A 14,144-nucleotide genomic window follows, 5' to 3' on the forward strand; every position below is an offset into this window, starting at 1 on the left:
ACTAGAGAAGTGCACATTTGAGGTACCCTCCATCCCTTTTTAGGTTACATCAATTCTGGGAGGGAATTACAGATGGATCCTGCCAAAGTCCAAGCAATCAGAGATTGGACCCTTCCTACTACTCTGAAGGGAATCCAGCATTTTTTAGGCTTCGACAATTTCTACAGGAAGTTTATTAAAGATTATTCCTCCATCATTGCCCCGATTACAGCACTAACAAGAAAAGGGTCTAATTCTGCAGCTTGGCCACCTGAGGCACTAAAAGCCTTTTCGTTTCTAAAAGAGGCCTTCATGTCTGCTCCTATCCTTCGGCAACCTGATCTCAGTCGTTCTTTTCAGGTGGAGGTGGATGCTTCTTCATTAGGAGTGGGGGCCATCTTATCCCAGTACTTCGAGGATCAGAAAGCTCATCCTTGTGCTTATTTTTCCCAAAGATTCTCTCCGGCAGAACAAAACGCCATTGGAGAACAAGAATTGCTTGCCATAAAACTTGCTTTTTAAGAGTGGAGGTACTTACTGGAAGGAGCTCAGCACCCAATCTCAGTAACCACAGATCACAAAAATCTTTTATATCTTCAGACCGCCCGATGTTTAAACCCACGGCAAGCCAGGTGGGCACTGTTCTTCTCACGTTTTTCTTTCAAGCTCCGTTATCGTCCAGGGTCTCTTAATTGGAAAGCAGATGCACTCTCTCATTCATTGAATTCAGATGAGTCCACAGATCTTCCGGACAGACAATTCATCCTAGATCCTGCCTCCTTTGCTGCAACTCGTACTACTCTGCTTCCGCCACCGGGAAAAACCTTCGTTGCACCAGAACCCAGAAAAAAACTGCTCACGTGGGCTCATACCTCACCGTGTATGGCACACGCAGGTAGCCTCAAGACTCTTAAGTTCATCCAACGCTCCTATTGGTGGCCTCATCTGAAGACGGATGTTTTAGAATTCCACAAAAACCCTGGACACACATCTTCATGGACTTTATAACTGACCTACCTGTCTCCAGAGGACAAAACACCATTTGTGTCATTGTGGACCGATTTTCCAAAATGGCGCACTTTGTCCCACTCACAGGTCTTCCAACCGCTCCACAACTATCAAAAATGTTCATATCAGACATCTTCCGGTTACATGGACTTCTACAAGAGATAGTTTCCGATCGAGGGCCTCAGTTTGTGGGTAAATTCTGGAGAGCACCGAGTTCAGCTCTTGGAATGGAATTAAGTTTCTCTTCTGCATACCATCCCCAAACGGATGGCCAGACTGAGAGAGTGAACCAAGACTTAGAGACTTTCCTAAGACTCTTCATGTCTTCTTCTCAGGACGATTGGCTGGACTATCTTCCATTTGCTGAATTTGCTCACAATAATCTCTACCATTCTGCTACTCATTCCACACCCTTTTATGTGACTTATGGACTTTATCCACGTGTTCCTGCTTTCCAATCTCTTCCAGCTCTTGAAGTACCTGCTGCAGAGTTAGCCCTTCAGCAATTCACTAAGATGTGGAAACAAGTTCATGAGGCTCTGCTTAAAACGTCCAATAAATACAAGTGTTTAGCAGATCGAAAACGGAAGGCTGTCCCTAGTCTCAAAGTGGGTGATCAAGTCTGGATTTCTACTCGAAACTTAAGACTCAAGGTCCCTTCCAAGAAATTTGCCCCCAGATTCATTGGACCATAACCTGTTGAAAAAGTATTGAATCCAGTAGCATACTTGAAGATCCCAAATGCATTTCACATCTCCTTACTGAAGCCTCTCATACTGAACCGTTTTGGGCTGACCTCCCTAGACCTCCCAAGGTGCAAGCTGCTCAGGAAGAAGAATTTGAAGTTCATAGGATCCTTGACTGTCGTAAAAGATATGGTAGTCTCCAATATCTTATTGATTGGAAGGGATATGGACCGGAGGAAAGGTCCTGGGTTTCTGAAGAGGACGTCCATGCTCCAAGATTAGTCCGGGCCTTTCATACCAAGAATCCGATGAAAGCACCCCCTAAAAAGGGGGGGTACTGTCAGGCTCCGGAGCCTTACCTCCGGTGGGTGTTCCCGCGGGTTACCTTCCCACTTGTTAGCGCGGTTGCGGCGGCAGGGAGCTGCTGGCGGCGGGTCCTTCTGGAAGGATGTGCGGCTGCCAAGGGCCGGGGACCGAGGGTCTGGAGAGCCGGGCGCTGCGGCGGGGATTGCTGTGGTAAGATCCTCTAGTGGTGACACAGTATAGTGTGTCAGAGACAGAAGCTGGCTAAAGCTGTGTGTTAACAGCTAAGTATGTCTCCTGTGCTGGGAGCAGCCATGTTGGAGACCAGAGTATTACCAATGAAGTTCCCAACCTGTGTCCAGCCAATCCTGTGTGTTCTCCCCTTACAAAATTGGGCTGGCTCAGAGGGAGAGAGCAAGTGCTTCATGTTACCTCCTTGTGAAATGTTCTCCAGCTCTATGCTCCCAGGTTACTTCTGGTCCCCTGGTCCTGGTTGCTCACATCCATCGGTTATCTAAACACTGCTGCAGTCCTGCTGTCTAAGTCCGTTGCCACTCGTGGAAGCGCTCACGGGGTCCCAGGTCGTAGAGGAGCTCCAGGTGCTAACGGTGGTTCCCGCAGACGTCTTCATTTCTTCAAAGTCCAAGTTCTTCAGCCTCGTCTTTCAATCACAAACCACAGTCCTCATTTCTTCAAAGTCCAAGTTCTTCAGCCTCGTCTTTCAATCACAAACCTAAGTCTTCATTTCTTCAAAGTCCAAGTTCTTCAGCATCGTCTTTTAATCATAAAACACAGTCTTCAGTTCTTCTTTACCGGAGTTCTTCAGCTTTACTCTTCAAGTCATTTAACCATAGACTCTGATTCTTCCAGATTCTTCAATTGCTCCAATATTTGTGTACAGCCTGATTATTCATTAAAACTACAGTTATCTTCCTACGAACTCCTCCTTTTCTTTACGCCCTCTGGCCAATGTTAACACTTAGTTAGGCTTCCACCCCATGAGGAGGAATTACATTCAGCCACCTCATTTACTCTCCTCACAGGTAGCTGTCCCTTCAGCCAAAACTCGGTTGTCGGAACCCCAACTTACGGCGAGCGTGACATACGGTGCGTTATGTACCTAGTTGTTGTGCTATTTCTATGTTGATGAGAAGGGGATTTCTTCCTTTTTAATCTTTCGCACTTGGTACTCCTTTCAAAGATACTTTTATAGGGGAGACTCTTCTGTGTGCTGTGTAAGTACGGTATGTCGGTACTTTTTATCACAATTCAAACATTGCTGTTTAGAGCATAAGATACCTTTATGTAAACAAATCCACTTGCATAAATGTGAGTATTGGTACCTGTCTTTCTCCATATAAGAATTTTGGATGATATACCTTGGAATACTACACTATGGTCTTCTTTGTTGTTGTTTTATTCTCCCTCTCTGAGGATACTGAGGAAGTTCATTCATGCTGACAAAAAGAAACTGCTTATCTACATAAAGAAATCCATTACGTGCAAACAAAAAGACTTTAAAAGGACTTATTACTTGCTTGTTCATAGGGCCGTAACTAGGTAAGGGTGAGAGATGCACTGCACACAGCACAATGTGCTTTGGGGCGGAAAAATCTCCACAGGCACCCGCTGGGCCATGCCACACTATCGCCCCCCCCACACACACACACACCATCGCCGCTAGTTAGCTGCAGCACTGCCGAGGAGCATGGTGTGGTCTACCAGGTGCCGTGCTCTACATCCCCCTTCTCCTCCCCAGACTGGGCTGCACTGCTGCACTACGCTCACCAGCGTGTAGTAGTGGACGACTCGAGTGAAGGATTAGGACTGTGTCACCCGGCAGCAGCTGATCTTGGGGGAGGAGGCTGTGCATGCTCTTCACCAATAGTAACATAGTAACATAGTATCTAAGGTTGAAAAAAGACAATTGTCCATCGAGTTCAACCTATTTGTGGTCTCCTATGCACGATTATTTTGTAGAAAATTTTGACTGAAGTTGATGACTGCTGTTACGTTTTACCCCTCTTTTTTATAATAACCATAGTGCGTGACTATGCCCCGTAACCCTGGATATCCTTATCTATTAGGAATTTATCTAACCCATTCTTAAAGGTGTTGACTGAGTCTGCCATTACAACTCCCTCAGGTAGGGAATTCCAAACACGTATCGTCCTTACCGTAAAAAAGCCTTTACGCCGTATTGTGCGGAATCTCCTCTCCTCTAACCTGAGCGAGTGTCCACGCGTTCTCTGTGTTGATCTAACCAAAAACAGGTTCTGCGCAAGATCTGTATAATGTCCCCTTATATATTTGTAAATGTTGATCATGTCCCCTCTTAATCTCCTCTTTTCCAGTGTAAACATGCCTAGTCTTGCAAGCCTTTCCTCGTATTCCAGCGTCTCCATACCCTTAATTAGTTTGGTCGCCCGCCTTTGAACCTCGTCTAGCTTCAGGATATCCTTTTTGTAGTAAGGTGCCCAGAATTGTACACAGTATTCAAGGTGTGGCCTCACAAGTGATTTATATAACGGGAGTATAATACTCTCGTCCCTAGCATCAATTCCCCGTTTTATGCATGCTAATATCTTATTAGCCTTCTTTGCTGCAGTCCTACTTTGGGTACTACTGCTTAGTGTGCTATCTATGAGGACACCTAAGTCCTTTTCCTGTACAGAATCCCCTAATTTTACCCCATTTAGTAGGTAGGTGTTATTTTTGTTCTTGTTACCACAGTGCATTACCTTACACTTGTCTGTATTGAAGCGCATTCTCCATTTCGCTGCCCAAGCTTCTAATTTAACTAAGTCGTCCTGAAGCGACTCAGCATCCCCCTCCGCATTTATAACTTTACACAATTTGGTATCATCTGCAAAAATTGACACCATGCTCTCTAGACCTTCTGTTAGGTCGTTAATGAAAATATTGAACAATAGCGGTCCTAATACTGAGCCTTGCGGCACACCACTTAGCACTTCAGTCCAAGTTGAAAAAGATCCATTAACCACAGCGCGCTGCTCCCTATTATCTAACCAGTTTTTGACCCAAGTGCATATTGTACTTCCTAGCCCTGATTATTGTAGCTTGTAGATAAGTCTCATGTGTGGTACAGTGTCGAATACTTTGGCAAAATCTAAAAAGATTACATCCACCTCTTCAGTGGCGGAACTAGCGAGCGGTGGGCCCAGGTGCGACAAAATGCTTTGGGCCCCCCATCCCATCCAAGTCCACCCCCTCACCCCTGGAGAGGATCTGGTGAGGGGGACCTGCTCAGGGCCAGAGAAATGGATACCTAGCAACAGTGCCGTAGCTAGACATTTTAGCAGTGTGTGCAAGAAACGGCATTGGAGCCCCACCCCTACATGCAAAACAGGGGCAGTGCGCGCCGTAGGCGCGCGCAAAAATACATAGTGGCATGGCTTCGTGGGGAAGGGGTGTGGCCACAAAATAATACCAATTCATAAAACGGTGCACAGTAGTCTCCATTATTCAAATTACGCCGCACAGTAGCACCACTACACCAGGTAGAGACTCTTTTATACCTTACGGCGGACAGATTCCTCTTTTTACACATTACAGCAGACAGCGTCCCCTTTTTACACATTACGGCAGACAGCGTCCCCCTTTTTACACATAACGGCAGACAGCGTGCCCTTTTTACACATAGCGGCAGACAGCGTGCACTTTTTACACATAATGGCAGACAACGCGCCATTTTTACACATAACGGCAGACAGCGTGCACTTGTTACACATAGCGGCAGACAGCGTACACTTTTTACACATAACGGCAGACAGCGTGCCCTTTTTACACATAGCGGCAGACAGCGTGCACTTTTTACACATAATGGCAGACAGCGCGCCATTTTTACACATAACGGCAGACAGCGTGCACTTGTTACACATAGCGGCAGACAGCGTACACTTTTTACAAATAACGGCAGACAGCGTGCCCTTGTTAAACATAGTGGCAGACAGCGTACCCTTTTTACACATAACGGCAGACAGCGTGCCCTTGTTACACATAGCGGCAGACAGCGTCCCCTTTTTACACATTACGGCAGACAGCGTGCCCTTGTTACACATTACGGCAGACAGCGTGCCCTTGTTACACATTACGGCAGACAGCATCCCCCTTTTTACACATTGCGGCAGGCATATTCCCCCTTTTTACACATTGCGGCAAGCAGATTCCCCCTTTTTACACATTGCGGCAGACAGCATCCCCCTTTTTACACATTGCGGCAGGCAGATTCCCCCTTTTTACACATTGCGGCAAGCAGATTCCCCCTTTTTACACATTACGGCAGGCAGATTCCCCCTTTTTACACATTGCGGCAAGCAGATTCCCCATTTTTACACATTGCGGCAAGCAGATTCTCCCTTTTTACACATTGTGGCAGGCAGATTCCCCATTTTTACACCTTGCGGCAGGCAGATTCCCCCTTTTTACACATTGCGGCAAGCAGATTTCCCCTTTTTACACATTGCGGCAAGCAGATCCCCCCTTTTTACACATTGTGGCAGGCAGATTCCCCCTTTTTACACATTGTGGCAGACAGTCCCCCTTTTTGAGAAAGAAAGAAAGAAAGAAAGAAAGAAAGAAAGAAAGAAAGAAAGAAAGAAAGAAAGAAAGTTAAGAAAGAAAAGAAAAGAAAGAAAGAAAGAAAGAAAGAAAGAAAGAAAGAAAGAAAGAAAGAAAGAAAGAAAGAAAGAAAGAAAGAAAGAAAGAAAGAAAGAAAGAAAGAATGAATTATACTTACCCTCTCTGCTGGCTCAGGCTCCTCTGTGCAGCTTCTGGTCACTCACGATTCCCAGGCAGGAGAGAAAGAGGAGGAGGGAGGTGGAGGAGGGAGCCGCAGCAGCACTGTGTTATTGGTGGAGGCGCTGCTGCTGCTGGCCCTCTGCTTCACTATAGGCTGTTCTCGGAAGACAGCCTATAGTGAAGCAGAGGGCCAGCAGCAGCAGCGCCTCAACCAGTAGTAAAGCGCTGCTGCGGCTCCTTCCTCCACCTCCCTCCTCCACCTTCTCCCCCGTACCGCTGCTCCTCTCCTCTCCGGGCAGCTGTGTGCTGCGGGCAGCGGTTGCCCGCAGCACACAGCGGCATGTAATGAGTCAGTTTGACTCATTACATGCTTTGGGCCCCTGGACAGAGGCGGGCCCCAGTGCAACGCACTGGTTTCACTGGCGGTAGTTCCGCCTCTGCACCTCTTTACCCTGATCTAGGTTTGCGTTTACTGTTTCATAAAAGCCAAGTACATTGGTTTGACAGGATCTGTCCTTCATAAACCCATGTTGATTCCTTTTAATGACCTTATTGACTTCAAGGAACTTCTGAATACTATCTCTTAGAATACCTTCCAATACTTTCCCCACTATAGATGTAAGACTAACTGGTCTATAATTACCTGGTTCAGCTTTACTTCCCTTTTTGAATATAGGCACTACTTCCGCTATATGCCAGTCTTTGGGAACCATACCTGATATTACTTAATCCTTAAAGATCAAAAATAGCGGTTTTGCAAGTTCAGAGTGAAGCTCCATTAGAACCCTTGGGTGAATACTATCGGGACCTGGTGACTTATTAATCTTTAAATGTTTTAATCGGTCACAGACTACTTCCTCACATACCTTCTTCCATCAGCTGCGCCAGGCACAACACCATCATGAGCACCCACTCACTGTTCGGCGTTTGACAGTGGGAGCTGCAGCTATGGAAGAGCCGGCCGGGGAAAGCAAGGATGGAGCATGGACCCATGCACCAGCGCCTGTCAACGCTGCACTCCTCACTTCGGATTCACAGGAGCGCATACCATCACAGGGGTAGGGACTTATTACAACACCACTTCCCCCCTCCCTGGTGGGCCTTTCACTTGCTCTCTCCATAGCTCTCCCCTCTATATGCCGCTCACCTCTATCCCAAGCCCTCCCCCATGTAACTCTCACCTGCTCTCTCCCTAGCCCTCCCCTGCATGCCCCTCACCTGCTCTCTAGCTAGCCCTTCCCCCGCATGCCCCTCACCTGCTCACCCTAGCCCTCTCCCTGTGTGCCCCTCACCTCCTCTTTCCCTAGCCCTCCCCCATGTTACTCTTACCTGCACTCTCCCTAGCCCTACCCCCGTGTGCCCTTCACCTGCTCTCTCCCTAGCCCTCCCCTCATGTTCCTATCACCTGCTCTCTCCCTAGCCCTCCCCCGGCATTCATCTCACCTGCTCTCTCCCTAACCCTCCCCTCGTGTTCCTCTCACCTGCTCTCTCTCTAGCCCTCCCCCGTGTTCCTCTCACCTGCTCTCTCCCTAGCTTTCCCCCATGTTACTCTCACCTGCTCTCTCCCTAGCCCTCCCCCGTGTGCCCCTTACCTGCTCTCTCCCTAGCCCTCCCCCCGTGTGTCCCTCAACTGCTCTCTCCCTAGCCCTCCCCCCGCATGCCCCTCACCTGCTCTTTCCCTAGCCCTCCCCCCACATGCCCCTCACCTGCCCTCTCCCTATCCCTCCCCCATGATCCTCTCACCTGTTCTCTCCCTAGCCCTCACCCTGCGTTCCTCTCACCTGCTCTCTCCCTAGCTCTCACCCTGCATTCCTCTCACCTGCTCTTTCCCTAACTCTCCCCCAGTGTTCCTCTCACCTGCTTTTTCCATAGCTCTCCCCCGGTGTGCTTCTAATTTGCTCTTTCCCTAGCCCTCCCCCCGCACGCCCCTCACCTGCTCTAACCCTAGCTCTCCACCCTGTGTGCCGCTCACCTGCTTTCTCCGTAGCTCTCCCCTGGTGTGCTTTTAATTTGCTCTTGCCCTAGCCCCCCCCAGCATGCCCCTCACCTGCTCTTTTCCTTGCCCCCCCAGCATGCCTCTCACCTGCTCTAACCTTAGCTCTCCCCCCTGTGTGCCGCTCACCTGCTTTCTCCGTAGCTCTCCACAGTGTGCCACTCTGCTGCTGTAATGTGTAAAAAAGAGGGAGTCTGTCTTCCTAATATGTAAAAAGGGGGACTCTGCTGCCTACTGTGTAAAAAGGGGGACTCTACTTCTATAATGTGCAAAAAAGGTGGACTCTGCCTGCTGTTATGTGTACAAAGGGAACTCTGTCTGCTGTAATGTGTAAAAAGGGAAACTCTGCTGCCTAATGTGTGAAAAAGGGTACTCTGCTGCTGTAATGTGTAAATAGGGGACTCTGCTGCCGTATTGTGTAAAAGTGAGCTCTGCCTGCCGTAATCTGTAAAAGGGAGCTCTACAGTACCTGCCGTGCTGTGTTTAAGGGAGCCCTGCCTGCCGTAATGTGTAAAAGGGAGCTCTGCCTGCCGTAATGTGTAAAAGCGAGCTCTGCCTGCCGTAATGTGTAAAAGGAAGCTCTGTGGACATGCCTCTTCCCATGAAGCCACGCCCCTATATATTTTACGCACGCCAGCAGCATGCACTGGCCCATTTTGTATATGGGGGGCGGTGCTGTTTCTTGCACACTGGGCTAAAATGTCTAGTTACGGCACTGCTTGTTAAGTATCAACTTTATTGGGGGATTTTGGAACAGGACTGAACGCCCACTCTGTAATTATATTCATTATTTATACATAGGATTTGATGGTCCGCATTCACAGAGGGCAGCATAGGTTTCTAGGTTGCGCCTTAGGACCTTCACCATATTTGTATGCTCTTATATTATTGTCCAAGGGTAAGGATCCTTCTCATATTGAGAACTGGTGCCCCATCACCCTTCTCTATACAGATAGAAAGATATTGACAAAAGTACTTTTTAACAGGGTATTGGAATTTCCCGAACAACTGGCTTTCCCCATCTCTGCACTGAATGGTGAAGGGTGATAGCACTTTTAGTGCAAAAAAAAGAGAGATCAACCAACGGGCCGCCCCAGTCACATTGTGTGGAAGTGGAAGACACCTCTAAGGCGAGAGATGGCCTCTTTGATGTCTGTTTTCTAGGAAGTGAACTCACGCAGGAAGAAAGGTCCCACCTGGTAGAGGAATTAAAGTCCAGGGAGCAGGTCTACTGGAGAATGGGACTTGTGAACTGCAAAGGGAGTAGAGCATTGTATAAAGCTCACAGATGACACACCATTTCGGGAGCATTCCCGGAGGATCGCACTAGCAGACTTCGAGGATGTGAGGAAACATTTAAAGGGGCTATTAGAAAACCAAGTAATAATGGAGTCCAAAAGCCCATATGCCTCTCCGATAGTCTTGGCACGGAATAAAAATGGAAATATCCGGATGTGTATTGATTATAGGACATTGAATCAACGAACAGTGGCTGATCAATACACACTAACCCATATTGATGAGGCCCTAGATTGTTTATAGGGGAGTGTTCTATTTTCAGTGCTTGATCTGCATAATGGGTATTACCAGATACCAATGTGTCCCGAAGACCGAGAAAAAACTGTGTTTATACTGTATGCCCTTTGGGATTCTTTGAGTTTCTTCAAATGCCCCAAGGAGTAAAGGGAGCTCCGTTCCAGTGGGCCATGGAGAAGATCATCGGAGACATGGATTACCATGAGGTGATCATTTATTTTGATGATACCATTGTATTTGGAGCCAATCTGGAAGAACATAATTGCCATCTCCTCAAAGTTTTAGACAGGCTTCTTGAAGGAGGGCAGAAATTATCACCAGATAAGTGTCACCTGTGTCAACTGCGTGTCAAGTATCTAGGGCACATTTTAACCAGGGATGGGATAGCCACGGACCCGTAAAAAGGTGAGAGCTGTGAAGAAATGGCCCCGCCCTACTCGATTAAAGAAATTAAGATCATTCCTTGGATTCTGTAACTACTACCGTTGATTCGTCCCAAATTATTCTGTAATGGCTAAACCATTAACAGACTTGACAAAGGAATACCCCTCCGGGAACGAGAGGCAGAAATCAAAGACTGTACCAACAATAACACTCTACAGGCCAGCTGAACCCTTTGGTGAAAGGTGGACCGGCGAGTGTGAAGAAGCATTTTCCGCTCTGAAGGAAAGCCTGACGAATGCCCCGGTGTTGGCGTACGCCAACCCCCTTCTGCCGTATGTCCTCCATATTGATGCATCTATAAGTGGGCTTGGGGGAGTACTATATCAACAACATTCTGGCAAATTAAGACCAGTATCATTTGCCAGTAGAGGTGTGTCAATCAGTGAGAGGAGGTACCCGGCACACAAGCTAAATGTATGGTCCTAAAGTGGTGCGTGGTGGACAAGTTTCATGATTACCTGTATGGGGTAAAGTTTGAAGTACATACAGATAACAATCCTTTGACGTACATGCAGACCACAGCAAGGTTGGATGCAGCAGGTCACCGCTGGCTAGTGGCGCTAGCATTGTACAATTTCTCATTAAAGTATTGACCGGGAGTCAGTAACATTTATGCAGATTACCTTTCAAGAATCCCAGGACAGCTGGCAGAGGGGAAAGAGGATGAAGAGTGGATTGAAATACCTGCCGGGGAGGTTCAAGGAATGTGTTGTGTACAGGTGGAAAGGGTTGCAGGAAGAGAGTTGTTGAGCGCCTTGGGAGCAACAGCTAAAGCATTGCCACTCTCTTATTGTTGTCTTAGTCAGATGGAGTTGGAGGGTTTGCCTAGAGTAAGGGAGCATCAGCTTAGGCAAGAGCAGATCAAGGATCCAGGCATACAATGGGTGATTCCGGGAGCAGTGCGACCAAAAGTTTTGATGACACCTGAGGTGATGGAAGAAGTTCAACTTCTGAGGAAACAGGAGGAAAGCTTGGTGATGCGAAAGGGGGTGTTATATTGATGTTCTAAACTAGGGGGTGGCAGGAGAAGATATCAGCTGGTGTTGCCTAGAAAGCATAGGATCAGAGTGATGCAAGCTCTGCATGACCATCATGGCCATTTGGTATTCAGCAAGCAAGACTCAGAAGTTAGTAACTGACTGGATTTATTGGCCAGGCAGGAAGAAGGAAGTGGAGAAGTAGTGCAGAAATTGTGGAAAGTGTATCACAATGAAAATGTTGCCGGCAAAGGTGGCTCCTTTGGTGAACATTAAACATTAAAAGTAACAGCCCAATGGACTTAGTATGTGTGGACTTTCTGACGCTCGAGGTGGTTTCGGGAAAGAAATGCAATATTTTGGTAATCACGGACAACTTCACGCGATATGCCCAAGCGTATATAACACCGAATTAGAAAGAGAGATCGGAACATGGACCTGCAGGAGGGAGCTGAGAAAGAGGATATTTGGGGTCGTTTATGGTGATTTGGGAGATCCCTATGTGAATCCCAGAGCTTTTGAAGGAGGGGTTCTGACTGAAGAAAGTAGTGACGTGCAGGACTGTATTGATAGTTACTCAGCCTATGGGGATGAAGACGTGATGAGGGGGGTAATAGATAGGCCTACAAGGCATAGACGACCCCCTTTGATGCTCAAGTATGATCAATTTGGGTCCTTCGGACAGTCCCTAGGGTGATACCCTCAAATGTGGTCCTTACCTGTCCCTACTTTCAGTATATCCCCGACGATTGGAATATGGTAACATAGTCAAGAGAATGGTGTAGATCACCAGGGGGTAAGTGTAACCATGCCTAATAATGTAAAAGGGGTGGGGACACTCCCTGTAGGCATGATAAAGGGAATAGGTGCTGCCTAGTTTATCAAAACAGGGAAGGTTAGAGTTTATAGCAGTGTATGCTATAATACAGTGGAGGGGGAAGAAGCTGCTAGAATGTCCCCATGGCAGCATCATCCGCATGTCGTAGCTGAGGAGCAGGAGTCAAGAGCGGTTGGAGAGGAGGTTATAAAAGGGGCTGCTGGTGCAGCAGTTAGGGAGAAAGAGCCAGGAGCCTGTGAACAGTGAGGAGGCTAGAGCGATGCACATCGTTCACCGGGCAGTGAACCAGACAGCAGCGGCAGCAGGCAGTGAAAGGAGCAGTGATGGAGGACAGGGGGATCACTTACCAGTATAGAAGGTAACCCCCAACGAAATCGGTGAAGTGTGGGAATCGCTGACATCGGGAACCAGAGTGCAGGGAAGGAGGTCTGGCTGGCAGGCTGTCTTCAGGGCAAACTCCGCCCGAGGATCTGTGAGGTAAAACACTGAATGACAGCATCAGCATCATTGACCTAAGGGAAGGGAAGCCAAACACCTCACCAAATCAGCTCAGATATAGGAGGAGTTGGTGGAGTGTCACAAACTGTCAGAACACAAGTAGCTCAAGGGGGAGGAATAGCTAGGTAATTTGAGTACACCCTGTGTAAATAAGTGAACCTGTTAGAGACATTGAATCCCATAGAAAGCCACTGGCTGATGAAAGTATCCAGAGGAGAGTACTCCACTCCTTCACGTAGAGTCAGGGCTCAGGGAGACAAGGGAAGTATTATATCTATATAAGCTGAAGTACTGTATATATATATATATATATATATATATGATGAATGCTACACGTTATTTAAGGAGAAGTTTTACTGCCTCTTAGGTGAGATGAAAGCAAATCGCACCATATAGCTCATAGAGACTATAGCTTATTTTGAGACAAAGGGTATTGAAAATAAAAGCATCCAATGACTAATTGCCTAGCAACAGGAAGCGTATCTACATTCATAGCTGACATTGAGGTGCTGTCGCAAAAACATTGGCTCACTCATGTAGAGACATTAACCCAGCCAGTGGTGAGAGTGATAATATATAGACTGTGTGCACTCAACGGAGGTGGAAGGGCCAATTTGCTAATACCGGCATATTGTACTAACGCCCCACCTTTGTAAAGAAAGGGTGTAAGAAAGGACTCAACCCTAAATTATTATGCACCAAGGATGTCGTGCGCGACCAGAACAGAACTTTGTATAGCTGTTCTGTACTCCTTGTAAGTGAATTAATACGGATTAACCCCTTCAAGCTCCGGTACCAATGAAGGGAGCCGTAGACTCAAATACTATCTAAACAACATTACAGGAGTACACTTCTGGACCTACCAATGACAGCTAATAAATCCTAAGGTAAATTACAGACCCAGGAGTACCCTGAAATCCAGGGTTAATGCTGTTGTACTTCTATTGAACTTGGATACAAGAGGTAAGGGCTCCAACAGTGCACTAATATAACATTGAGTACCCGGGTCACTCCAACACTGTGTCATTTTGTAAAAAGTGTTTTTTGTAGTGCATGCAAGAGTTTTAATGTATAGGCCTAGGTAATAGAGTAGCTGAGGCACTCTATAGAGGTGTGTAAAC

General features: G+C 47.2%; 1 protein-coding gene across 9 annotated transcripts in view; it reads right to left on the reverse strand.

Moving 5' to 3' along the window:
- Positions 1-14,144, reverse strand: part of TP63 (tumor protein p63) — an 875,477-nt gene that overhangs the window by 495,899 nt on the left and 365,434 nt on the right. For 7 of the 9 annotated variants that reach the window (XM_063916475.1, XM_063916476.1, XM_063916469.1 and 4 more), the window contains exon 5: positions 12,873-12,995. The exons of the other annotated variants lie outside the window; for them this stretch is intronic. The gene's annotated coding sequence lies outside the window, so the exon portion shown is untranslated. The remainder of the gene's footprint in view (positions 1-12,872; positions 12,996-14,144) is intronic. 9 annotated transcript variants of the gene reach the window in all.

The sequence above is a fragment of the Pseudophryne corroboree genome, chromosome 4 (genome assembly GCF_028390025.1).
Source record: "Pseudophryne corroboree isolate aPseCor3 chromosome 4, aPseCor3.hap2, whole genome shotgun sequence".
NCBI lineage: Eukaryota > Metazoa > Chordata > Amphibia > Anura > Myobatrachidae > Pseudophryne > Pseudophryne corroboree.